Source organism: Oncorhynchus mykiss, chromosome 32, assembly GCF_013265735.2.
Source record: "Oncorhynchus mykiss isolate Arlee chromosome 32, USDA_OmykA_1.1, whole genome shotgun sequence".
NCBI classification, from domain to species: Eukaryota; Metazoa; Chordata; class Actinopteri; order Salmoniformes; family Salmonidae; genus Oncorhynchus; species Oncorhynchus mykiss.
The window spans coordinates 22533216-22546678 of NC_050572.1; the positions used below are offsets into that span (position 1 = coordinate 22533216).

General features: G+C 44.9%; 1 long non-coding RNA gene across 1 annotated transcript; it reads right to left on the minus strand.

Moving 5' to 3' along the window:
• On the minus strand, positions 1–2947 carry LOC118946514. The gene is made up of 3 exons (XR_005041387.1): positions 2831–2947; positions 917–1033; positions 1–573 (listed from the first exon to the last, which is right to left on the minus strand). It is a non-coding gene; the product is annotated as an uncharacterized LOC118946514 (long non-coding RNA).
• Between the last annotated feature and the right edge of the window lie 10516 nt (positions 2948–13463).

Below are 13463 nucleotides of genomic sequence, written 5' to 3' on the forward strand. Positions count from 1 at the left end.
ACCTTTAATGAAGCATACTCATTCACTCATCACCATTAGCAGCATCTACTAAATGTTAAATCTATTACCTGTCAGGTATTTTAATTGTCCGTAATGTCTACTTGTCTACTCTACTAAATGTTTGTACGGTCTTAAAATTGTAATTTTTCTAGTGTCTTTTTAGTTCTGTGTTGGACCCCAGGAAGATTAGCTAACATTATGGCATCAGCTAATGGGGATCCTAATAAAATCAAATGTTTTCCATCAGAGCACCAAAAAGCAACAAAAAGCCTCATACAGTAACATGTTAGTACATTTTTCCACCAGTGATGTGTTTCCATCAAATTGACATAAACGTTGATTAGAGTAAATGGCCTCTTTTTGGCATTGTAGCCTTCAGGGTAGTTTAAATGAAACCTTGTCAGTGGTGTTGTGGATTCTAGAGCTCTTCATATTTTCCCAGTGATTGTAAGTACTCAGTGTTCATCCTTGTACGTCTTCGCTTGACGTAAACACAAACAAACAAGCAATAACTAACCTAAACAGACCCCAGCTTCTTCCTACACTTGGTCTTCAAACTTCTAAAGGTACCACCTGGAGAGAAAGACATAATTAAATTAATTCACTGTTCACCCCAAACCATGTGTGTGTATGCTCAGTGTCTTCATGCATGTGTGCCTGCCTGCGGAATGTGTGTGTGTTTCCCAAGGGCGCAACTTTTCACAATTCTGAAATTGCATGTTTGTCATCCCCCTCCCCCAGTTTTATCATTGGAATGTGATACACAACGAAGAAACCGTGCGGACCATGCGGACGCCTCAGAGCGGTCGGTTAGGCTGTTTGGAGTGTTTATCCCACTGAAAATATATATATACGTAATTATGCCCCCCCCCCAACACACTTCTAAAACCAAAGTGGCACCCCTGGTGTTTCCTACCTGAAGTGAGCGAAGGCTCTGCTGGACAGAATGAGCCGCCAGGGCAAACCTCACCCACTCTTATCTCGCCAAAGAACTTTGAGTATGTGCCCGGAGCACACAGAGCAAACAGCCCACCTACAGGAGAGAACATAAGACAGGGTAAAACTCGTTGCATTGTGATTACAGCAACAGTCATGGACAAATGTGACTAACCCAGTGGCGGTCAGTGCCGTTTATGATGAGGGAGGACAATTTTATTTTCATGAGCATGGCCTTATTTCTATTACAGCATGTTGGATGACTGTCATTCATATTCCATTCACCCAGTTCAATGTAATGTCGAGAGGTTGAGGCTACAACAGGATACAAAACATGTCCCCTACAATCTAGCCTATGAATGAAAGGTTACAATGTAGGTGCACACAGATTGAGATACATTTTTGAGACGACAGTGACACATTCAATGCCACCATGCACACTCTTGCCTGCATCTAGCTTATCTAAGGTGTAATCATTAGTCCAACAGTTGCTAACGAGAGTTTCTATTGGACGAATTCGGGTATTTTCATCCCCGTTTCGTTGGCTTCCGTATAAGAAATGTTTTTCAACAGAATTGGCAGACTGAAAACACCCTGATCATAGCAGCCACGTTGTATTCATTTAAACCTCTATGCACTCGCCTCCTCTCACATTTTCTCTTTGTTTGTGAACTTCTATGAACAACACATCAGCTGTATGTGACCAAGGGAAAAAAACTTTCCAAGCCAACCCATATCATAACCACTACACACAGCCTACATTGTTGTCCCCATATTAGCTAAAGTAACGTCATGGTCAACATAGCTAATAGAACTAATGTTTTATTAAACCCACTACAATCATGCAGTAACGTTACAGTGTATAGTCAGTAAGCAGTTACACCGGCAGGCCCCGGTGGCAATAGTTTAATAAAACTAAAAGCTTACCTTGACTTGGAAGAGTTCCAGTGTTGTGTTAGATAGTCATAACCAGATAGCTAACATATAATCCCTCTGTTTGAGCCGGGTGTCTGAGTTACTAAATTAGCCAGCTGCATTTGCTAGCTAAGTAAGTGAAACTGAAAAAAAATTACAATCTCTCCCTCTCTTGCTTCTCCTTCATTTTTGAAGAAATGTATTTGTTGAAAACTGTTAAACTATGGTCTTTCTCTCTTTAAGTGAACTACGCACCACATGTTATGCACTGCAGTGCTCGCTAGCTGTAGCTTATGCTTTCAGTAATAGATTCATTCTATGATTCTTTTATTGGGTTAACAACATCTCAGTTCATGCTGCAAGTGTTCTGATAGGTTGGAGGACATCCTCTGGAAGTTGTCATAATTCCTGTGTAAGTCTATGGAAGGGGGTGAGAACCAAGAGCCTCCTAGAGTTTGTATTGAAGTCGATGTACCAAGAGGAGGACAGAAGGTAGCTGTCCTTCGCCTACACCATGGTGCTACTCTACAGAGTGCTGTTGAGGCTACTGTAGACCTTCACTGCAAAACCGTGTGTTTTAATCAATTATTTGGTGACGTGAATATTTTGTCTAGCTTTTCAAAGATTTACAATTTTTCATTTTAAGAAATTTACTGAGGATGGTCCTTCCGTTCCTCCTCTGAGGAGCCTCCACTGGACTAACCAGGTTTTGAGCCGGTGTCACGTGTCACCTGTGGGAGTCAATGTTCAACTCATCCAAGGTCTAGGCATTCATGGGAGCCAACACAGAGTTGAAAGTGTTTATTTATTGTTAGTTAAAAATGTAGTGGTGCCCACCAATATCAATAATTAATTTGATATGAGCAAGGCATATATCTGTTTATCCTTGCTGTTAACACTATTATGTAAAAAGAGGTCCATTCATGCCTGTTCCTGCAGTCACAAAACATTCTCACAGGTTCTCTATTAGCATACTTACTTGTCTTGATGGGCCATCAACAGGCTTTCCATTGTATTCAAACTGGTTGGGTAGGTTAGGCCTGCAGAACATTCACACCTGGCACAGTGGGCAATCAGGAAGAAGTTGTCTGAACTTCACAAAACTGTGGAAGAGAAGTCCACACAGTTGCAATGTTATTCATTCAAACCGATATATCATTTTGGGGGAAAATGCAACTCATATCAATATAGGTTTTCCATGTCAGTGCCCATCACAAAAAATATATAAATACAGTATTAGTGTCACTCCACAATAAAACAGCAATTTGTAATACAAATGACATTGAACGAAAATAACGCAACATGTAAAGTGTTGGTCCCATGTTTGGATTAATTCGTGAAGAGCATTCTTCTCCAGCATGCTAGGGGCCATCGAAGATGAGCATTTGCCCACTGAAGTCAGTTACGACGCCGTTAGGTCAAGACCCTGATGAACCTTAGACGGTTTCTAACCGTTTGTGCAGAAATGTGTCACTTTTGCAAACTCATTCTCGAAAATGATGTTGGAGGCAGTTTAAGGTAGAGAAATTAACATTAAATTCTCTGGTAATATCTCTGGTGGACATTCCTGCAGTCAGCATGCCAATTGCACACTCCCTCAAAACTTGAGACCTCTGTGGCATTGTGTTGTGTTTATTGTCCTCAGCACAAGGTGCACCAATGTAATGGTCATGCTGATTCTTGATATGCCACCCCTGTAAAGTGTATGGATTATCTTGGCAAAGGAGAAATGCTCACCAACAGGGATGTAAACAAATTTGAGCACAACATTTGAGAAAAATAAGCTTTTTGTGCCTATAGACAATTTCTGGGATCTTTTATTTCAGCTGATGAAACATGGGACCAGCACTTTACATGTTGCGTTTATATTTTTGTTCAGTGTATATACTCATTGGAGTGGGATTGTTGTGCTCCCCAAAAAAATGCATTATATAGGTGAGTGACTATACTTCAAACATGGTTCAGAATGTCCAGAATGTGGGACTACACATTGCACACCCCTTAAATAAGATTTGACAAATTAAAAAATAAAATAAATCTCAAAACGTGTGAGATGAAAATGGACAAACTAAACGGTGTGCAATATAGAAGGGTAGTCAGTGGACATTCTGAACCTTGTTTGAAGTCAGTAGGTCACATGACCAAAGAGCTATTGAAATTCAAAAATTTAAATAAATTATTAAGTAGTGCGAGTAAATCGTCAAACAGAAAAGTGTGCGCAATGTGTGTCTATGCCATCAGGTTAGCTAGAACCAGTTGACAGTTTTAGGAGTAATGGTTAAAGAGCTATTGACATTTGAAACATTTGATTTGTCACTATGTTGACGGTCCCTAACTGCTGTTGGTGGACTAAGGAAAACTACAGGCGAATATCGTAAAATATCCAACCTGAAAACGGTCTTTATCTCAGTATAAACTGCATGCTTTTCCGACTAGTCGTGGTGGGAGGACCACACAACATGTCATAGTGTGACTCCAAGTTTACTTCGATATGATGGTCATTATACAAATATTTGTGCATAAAAGCATTTCTCACAATTTTACATACAAAAAGATCCCACCTTGTTTAGTGTATTTTGTTTTGTCGAGATTTGGACAGTTTACTGTAAAATGTTCTGTTTCCATCATTACGTTACATTTATCCGGCATGTACTGTCACCTGGTTATTGTTATACATTTTTGGGGACCTGTGATAAAGTGCGTCTCGGTGAGAGGTGTAGGAGTCAGGCGCAGGAGAGCAGGGATTTTCTTTGAGAAGCGTGTTTAATGTAGAGATCTGAACACATAGTCCACCAATACAAAATTGGCCCAGATGAATGTCCAAACAACACGCTCGAAGGAAAACAAACTCTCGTGTCAATACACGGAGGAACAACCACATAAACCGCATAGAATACTGAACGCTAATATTCACAAACTTAATCCTGCACGAATTACGGCAGGTAACAGGTGCCCTATATACCCACAGAAATCAAAGCAATTGAAACCAGGTGTGAAAAGGAACACAGACAAACAACCAGAAAAATAAAAAGGGATCGGTAGCGGCTAGTAAACCGGAGACACCGAGCGCCGCCCGAACAGGGAGAGGAGTTACCTTCGGTAGAAGTCGTGACAGGACCAAATCAGATGTGCTATATTTATTGAATATTACATGAACCCTATAATTTAAAATTGACAATTTGGGTGCAATCAATTAGTTTAATTTCTCAGCAAATTACATTTCAACAAAATTATGTTGGAATGCTAATCTTATCATCGATGTTGGACGATAAAATGGCAAGATTTGGATCAGGCATTTACATGGTTCTTATCTGATAAAATTTGACAGGATTATTTTCATCAAAACCATTACTGACTCATTGTGGCTGAATAGTTGGAGAACGAGATCATCCCTAATATCATTGTATAAACCTCAGTTGAGTAGAACATTTCAATAAAGCCATTATTGCAAAAGAAAGAAAATTGTTTTACTTGAGGAGTGTTTGTGTCTACCCATTTCAATTTCTTCAGGTCTCTCTCAGGTCAGTTTCTGGTGAAAACGTAGCATTGTAATTCAGATCCTTTCTCACAGTCTCTCTGGTTTCAAATCACTTCTAAGTCACCGAAGGTTAACCTCAATTTTGAGTGTTGATGTCATAGACGGATAAATATGGCAGCATAAAAAAATAACATTCATAAACACCGCACTAAAGACCATAGATGGCGGCTGTGCTCCCTCCCTGCTTGAACACAGACTGTGCAGCCACAGCCTCCACCTCAACCTCTTCTAAAATGAGAATGTTTCTGGATTCCAGGAGTGCCTGCAGTTTCTGCAGGGCAGCAGGTAGCCTAGTGGTTAAGAGCGCTGGTCCATTAACCGCAAAGTCACTGGTTTGAATCCCTGAGCCGACTAGCCAAATCTGTCAATGTGCCCTTGAGCAAGGCACTTAACCCCAATTGCTCCTGTAAGTTGCTTTGGATAAAAATGTCTGCTAAATGACTAAGATGTAAACATATTTCATTAGGTGTGGCTTGTCCACAGGTACAAGAAAATATGAAACCAAGGCCAAGGCTTTCGACTGTCAAACACTGTATTCTTATCGGCAGACTCAATAGCCTTGGTTTCTCAAATGACTGCCTCTCTGGTTCACCAACTACTTCACAGATAGAGTTCAGTGTGTCAAATCGGAGGGCCTGTTGTCCGGACCTCTGGCAGTCTCTATGGAGGTACCACAAGGTTCAATTCTCGGGCCGACTCTTTTCTCTGTATATATCAATGATGTCGCTTTTGCTGCTGGTGATTCTCTGATCCACCCCTACGCAGACGACACCATTCTGTATACATCTGTCTCTTCCTTGGACACTGTGTTAACTAACCTCCAAATAAGCTTCAATGCCATACAACACGCCTTCTGTGGCCTCCAACTGCTCTTAAAACGCTAGTAAAACCAAATGCATGCTTTTCAACCGTTCGCTGCCCAAACCTGCCCGGCTGACTAGCATCACTACCCTGGACGGTTCTGACCTAGAATATGTGGACAACTACAGATACCTAGGTGTCTGGCTAGACTGTAAACTCTCCTTCCAGACTCATATTAAACATCTCCAATCCAAAATCAAATCTAGAGTCGGCTTTCTATTTCGCAACAAAGCCTCCTTCACTCACGCCGTCAAACTTACCCTAGTAAAACTGACTAGCCTACTGATCCTCGACTTCAGCGATGTCATCAAAATAGCTTCCAATACTCTACTCAGCAAACTGGATGCAGTCTATCACAGTGCCATCTGTTTTGTTACCAAAAGCACCTTATACCACCCACTACTGCGACCTGTATGCTCTGGTCGGCTGGCCCTCTACATATTTGTCGCCAGACCCACTGGCTCCAGGTCATCTATAAGTCTATGCTAGGGAAAGCTCTGCCTTATCTCAGCTCACTGGTCACAATAATACCCATCCGTAGCACGCACTCCGGTAGGTATATCTCACTGGTCATCCCCAAAGCCAACACCTCATTTGGCCACCTTTCCTTCCAGTTCTCTGCTGCCAGTGACTGGAACGAATTGCAAAAATCGCTGAAGCTGGAGACATATTTCCCTCACTAACTTTAAACATCAGCTATCTGAGCAGCTAACCGACCACTGCAGCTGTACATAGTCCATCTGTAAATAGCCCACCCAATCTACCTACCTCATCCCCATATTGTTTTTATTTACTTTTCTGCTCTTTTGCACACCAGTATTTCTACTTGCACATCATCATCTGCTCATTTATCACTCCAGTGTTAATATGCTGAATTGTGAATAACTTTGCTACTATGGCCTATTTATTGCCTTACCTCCTCACGCCATTTGCACACACTGTATATAGACTTTATTTTTTTTTTCTATTGTGTTATTGACTGTAAGCTTGTTTATTCCATGTGTAACTCTGTGTTGTTGTTTGTGTTGCACTGCTTTGCTTTATCTTGGCCAGGTCGCAGTTGTAAATCAGACTTGTTCTCAACTAGCTTACCTGGTAAAATAAAGGTGAAATAAAATGTTTTAAAAATACAAATACCAGGAACCCCCTTCTGAAAAAATTAACTAAATAAAAAGTTGGTCACAAAAAAGTAAGGTTTGGCTAGACTTACTGCATTTGCCTCTACAGTAAAAATCTTTATTTCTACAAGGCTTTAAGGTGGTGTCACACTCTGACCATTATTTGCGTTGTTTGTTTCTATGTTTTGTTTGGTCAGGGTGTGATATGAGTGGGCATTCTATGTTGCATGTCTAGTTTGTCTGTTTCTATGTGTTTTGGCCTGATATGGTTCTCAAACAGGGGCAGGTGTTTGTCGTTGTCTCTGATTGGGAACCATATTTAGGTAGCCTGTTTTGTATTGTCGTTCGTGGGTTATTGTCTATGTGTAGTTGCCTGTGTCTGCACTCGTTGGCATAGCTTCATGTTCGTTTTGTTGTTTTTGTTTAAGTGTTCTTCATTCATTAAAGAATAATGTATTCTAATCATGCTGCGTTTTGGTCCGATCCTTACTCCTCCTCAGACGAAGAGGAGGAAATCCGTGACAGGTGGAAAGGTTTCAACCGGTTCACCACAAAATGCTGGTTCCTACCCTCTAGTGCTGTGTTGTAATGGCTTTGTTATAGTGACACTATATTCTCTGGAACCCTGGATTTAGACAGAATATTGGCTCCACCCTCAGAAAAGAGGAAGCTCCCTGTTTTAAGCAGCCCTCTCTCCCACCTTCCCTTCTCTCCCACCCTATACTTGGGGTCATTGTCCTGTTAAATATACATCCTCGCCCCAGTCTAATGTTGTTTGCACTCTGAAACAGGCAAATCCTTGATGAGAACCTGCATTTGGCTCCATTAATTGTTCTATTTATCCTTACCAATCTCAGTCCCTGAAAAGCATCCCCATAGCATGAAGACAGAATATTTTGCCTTGTGCCCTCAGTCTTTCTTCAGTTTTTTGCAAACTCCAGGTGTGCCACCATGTGCCTTTTTCGTAGCAGTGGCTTCCGTCTGGCCACTATCCCATAAAGCCCAGAGTGGTGAAGTGCTGTAGAGACTGTTGTCCTGCTGGCAGGTTCGCCCATCTCAGCCAGGGAACTCTGTAGTTCTGTCAGAGGGGAAACAGGAGACAAAGTGCTGTGAGACAGAGGTTTAGTCCTAGACACATGGAAAGTGGGATGTATACAGAGGGTGCTGAGAAACAGAAGACGAACAGCAGTGGGGTTAAGGACTTTAGAGATGGGGAAAGGGCCGAGGAATCCAGGGAAAGTTTACGGGACTCCACCTGGGTGGGGGAAGATCCCGAGTGGAGAGCCATACCCTCTGCCTGAGACGATAGCGGGGAGTCGGGGCCACTTGTCGACAATACCTGGAGGTGATCTTAAGAAGACCAGACCGGGCTCTATTCCAGGTACGCCGACAGAGGAGGACAAACATCTGGGCCGATGGTATGTTGACCCTTTCCTCAGGGAAGAGTGGGTCTGATAACCCAGGAGCACTAAAGGGCGAGAGACCAGTGGCCGAACAGGGAAGGGTGTTCCGGGCATACTCCACCCACACGAGTTGCTGGCTCCAGGTGGTGGGATTAGCCGAGTCAAGGCACCAAAGAGTCATCTCCAGGTCCTGATTGGAACGCTCAGACTGGTCATTAGAGTGAGGATGAAAACCGGAGGACAGGTTGGCCGATGATCCAAAGAGGGTGCAGAACACTTTCCGGAAATCGAACCGAGGACCATGATCGGAGACTATTTCGAAACGAAGGTCCATGGATTCGGAATACATGCTGTACCATGAGTTGGGCCGTCTCCTTGGCCGTCTTCTTAATTTTGGAAGGGGGATGAAATGGACGGCTTTGGAAAGGATGGTGGTGTTGCCATTAGACAGAGGGGGGCCAGTGACAAAGTCCAGGGATACATGGGACCAGGGGCGATGAGGAACAGGGAGTGGTTGAAAGAGGCCGGCTGGAGCTTACTTTTCTGCTCTTTTGCACACTAGTATTTCTACTTGCACATCATCATCTGCTCATTTATCACTCCAGTGTTAATATGCTGAATTGTGAATAACTTCGCTACTATGGCCTATTTATTCCCTTACCGCCTCACGCCAGTCTTATTCTGAGCACCCACCGTGCATGCGGCGACAAATTCGGAGACGTTAGAAACCATAGTGGGCCACCAAAAATGTTGTCGGAGGAAGGCCAGGGTCTGGCGGGAGCTGGGATGGTAGGTTAGATTGGAGGAATGTGCCCATTCCAGGACCCGGGGATGGGCAGAATCCAGGACAAACAACCGGTTGGCCGGACCCCCCCGGGCTGGGAACACTGCGCCTTGAATACCCTCAATACCCCAAACAAGTGTTGCTGCTAGACAGGAAGTAGAGAGGATGGTCTCTGGGTCAGACGGATTAGCAGCGGAGCTATGCAAGCGAGAGAGGGCGTCAAGATTCACATTCTTGGACCCAGTGCGGTAGGAGATGGTGAAATTTAACAACAGAGCCCAACGAGCCTGCCTTGAGTTGAGACGCATGGCGGTGCGGAGATATCCCAGATTCTTATGGTCGATCTACACGAGGAATGGATATTCCGCCCTTTCTAGCCAGTGTCTCCATTCCTTCCTGGTTACCAACATCATAGTTATTCTCTGCGGGATTAAGACTATGGGAAAAGAAAGTGATGGGATGCATATTTTGATCCTGGGCAGAATGCTGGGACAGGACTGCCCCCACTACAACGTCCAAGGCGTCGACCTCCACCACGAACTGACGGGACGGGCCCGGATGAATTAGGATGGGGGCTGTAGTGAACCGATGCTTGATCCGAAAACTACCAGTCAGCAGCTGGGGACCACGTGAACGGATCCTTCGGTGAGGTGAGTGCCGAGAGGGGGGAAGCCAGGGTGCTGTAATACTTCCCAGAAAGGAGATAGTGGATTATTGGAACTCACATTTCTCTGCTTTAACAAACAGCTGGTTCTCCAGGAGGCGCTGGAGAACATCCTCCTAAACTGAACGGGAAAAGACAAGGATGTCGTCAAGGTAGACAAACACAAACCGGTTCAACATGTCACGGAGCACATCACTGACCAGAGCCTGGAACACTGCGGAACTTTGGTCAGTCCGAATGGCATATCCAGATACTCATAGTACCCGCTAGCTGTGTTAAAGGCTGTCTTCCATTCATCTCTTTCCCGTATATCCGAACCAGATGGTAGGCATTCCGGAGGTCCAACTTCGAGAATACAATTGCCCCCTGGAGAGGCTCGAAAGCCGAGGAGAGGTAGTCGCTAACGGTTCTTTACCGTGATGTCTTTAAGGACCCGGTAGTCGATACACGGGCGCAAGGTTTTGTCCTTCTCCCCAAAGAAGAAACGTGCGCCAGCAAGGGAAGGAGGATGAATGAACCCTGCCCCAAGAGAGTCTTCAATGTACCCTTCCATGGTCTTGGTCTCAGGATCAGACAGGGAATAAGTTGCCCCCGTGGTGGTGTAGTGCTAGGGAGGAGGTCCATGGCGCAGCCATAGGGTCAATACAGAGGAAGAGATGTGGCGCGGGCCTTGTTGAAAAACCTCCCGGAGGTCCTGATACTCCACGGGAATGGCGGGGGGGGGGGGGTTGTGCCTCCTTGAGCCAATGCGCATGGCAGAACGAGCTCCAACCCAGGATAGAACCCGTAGCCCAGTTGATCAGGGGTGCATGAGGAGATTCAATGAGCAGGAACCGCATGGACTCACTGTGATTCTATGACACTCGCAGGCTAATAGGAATCGTACTGTGAGTGACCCTACCAATAGAGCGTCCGTCCAATGCTCTGGCATCCATGAGAACGGAGAGGAGTTGTGTGAAGATACACATCTCCAACACCAGGATAGTGTCCATAAAGCGCTCGTCGGCCCCAGAGTCCACGAGCAACCGGAGAGATTTAGACAGGTCACCCCTCAACAGGACAGCATGGAGAGGAGTATGAGTAATGGGAGCTGGGAGACTCCCTGTATGGCCCACCAGCGTACTCGTACCTACTGATGAACCTGGGCTTTTTACTGGACAGGTGGATATGTAATGTCCCGAAGTTCCACAATACAGACAGCTTTTAGGAGGTCAGTCTGCGGAAATGTTTTTCAGGGGACAATCTAGCCCTGCCCAGTTGCATGGGCGCTGGAGGAGGAGAGTCAACAGTCCTCGATGATTTCTAAAGGAACTCGTGTGACATCGGATTCTCACAGGAATGCAGGTGTCTGGGATTTCTGGGGTTCTTCGGAGGCGAGAGGAAAACCATGGACGGGTGTGTGCCCAGGAACAGACCTCTCCCTACTGCGTTCCCGCCAATCGATCCAGCTCCCGGGCTGCGAGCTCGTCTTTAATTCCCTCCGATTATCCATGAAGGAACGTGCCGAACAAGGATTCCGGGTTCCAGGCACTCTTGGCGGCTAAAGTGCGAAAGTCTACCACATAGTCTGTCACACTACGGGAGTCTTGACACAGTTGAAGTTACTTCCGAGCCGCCTCTATCCCAGACAACGGAGAGTCAAACACCTTCCTTACTCCCGCCTACGAAATCCTCCAGCCTAAGGCAAATGGTGAATTGTTGCTCCCACACCGCCGTAGCCCAGACGAGTGCCCTCCCAGACAACAGCATTATAAGATACACCATCTTAGAACGGTTCGACAGAAACAAAGAGGGCTGCAGATCGAAAATGAGGGAGCACTGGGAGAGAAAGGCCCGGCAGGTTCCAGGAACCCCAGTGTAGCGCTCCAGAGGTGGTAAGCAGGGTTAACGGGAAGTCGGTGTAGGCTGGGGAGAAACACTGCTGGTAGCAGGGTTGCTGAGAGTCTGGAAGGTTACAGTTGTGGCTTGCTGCCTGTTAGAAAACCTGTGGAATAGTTCTAGTAATGCATTGAAAGCATGGTCATGGTGTTCCGTCAAGGTCTGGAGTCTTTCCATAAGCCTTTCAAGGAACTCCTGGTGGCTCCTTGGGAAGAAACAGCATCGCGGAGTTGGTCCGAGTCTGCTGGGTCAGTCATGGCCAGTTCGTACTATCATGACTCGGGATATGACCCAGATGCAGACACAGGGGGCGGATAGTTCAATAGTCAGAATATTTATTATACAACGGGGCAGGCAAAGGGCAGGTTGAAGACAGGCAGACAGGCAGGCAGGCAGGCAGGCAGGACAGACAGGACAGACAGGACAGACAGGACAGACAGGACGGTCAGATCCAAGACACGAAAAACAAACTTGAGCGCAGACGCAACGTGAAACACGCTGGTAAGACCTGACAAGACAAACTGGCAACAGACAAACAGAAAAACGCAGGTATTAATACACATGGGATAATGGGGAAAATAGGAAACACCTGGTGGGGGGTGGAGACAAGCACAAGACAGGTGAAACAAATCAGGGTGTGACAACAACATGTGGTATAAGTCAATGGGTATGCACTCTGTAACTGTAAAGCAAGGGTGTCAAACTCATTCCATGGAGGGCGTAGAGTCTGCTGGACTTTCATTTTCAATTTCAATTCAGACTTAGACAACCAGGTGAGGGGAGTTTCTTACTAATGAGTGACCTTAATTCATTAATTATGTTAAAGAGAAGAGCGAAAACCTGCCGACACTCGGCCCTTTGTGTGAATTTAACACATGCTGAAAAGGAACAAGCAGTGATTCTCCACTACATGTAGATTCATGATCACTGCTTTAGGAAACTTCCAGGCAGTGGTTTTGATTGACCAGAGCGAACCTGCAGGTAGCAGGAATCTTATCTTTTGGTACAGTATCTTGTAGCCCCTCTCTCCAGGCTTCCGTAGGTTCCTTAGGATGTGGTCAGAGTGAACGTTCACCAACCAACCCCAGCACAGAGCCTGAAAATCAGCCAGTGGGGAAGCTGATTTATAATGACAGTGTGTATAAGACGTGAAAATAAAGGAGAGCTGCACACTCTAGGAGCTCAGATGCAAAAATGTAATATCCAGTCAAGCTGTCTTCATCAGGGTATAATCACACACACCGCGGGAAGACTCGTTTATATAGTCTCAAAAGACACACAGGTGTCTGTAATCATGGCCAAGAGTGGACTAATATCATTGGTTAATTCTCAAATATAAAAATGGCATACAAAGAACAGCATACAA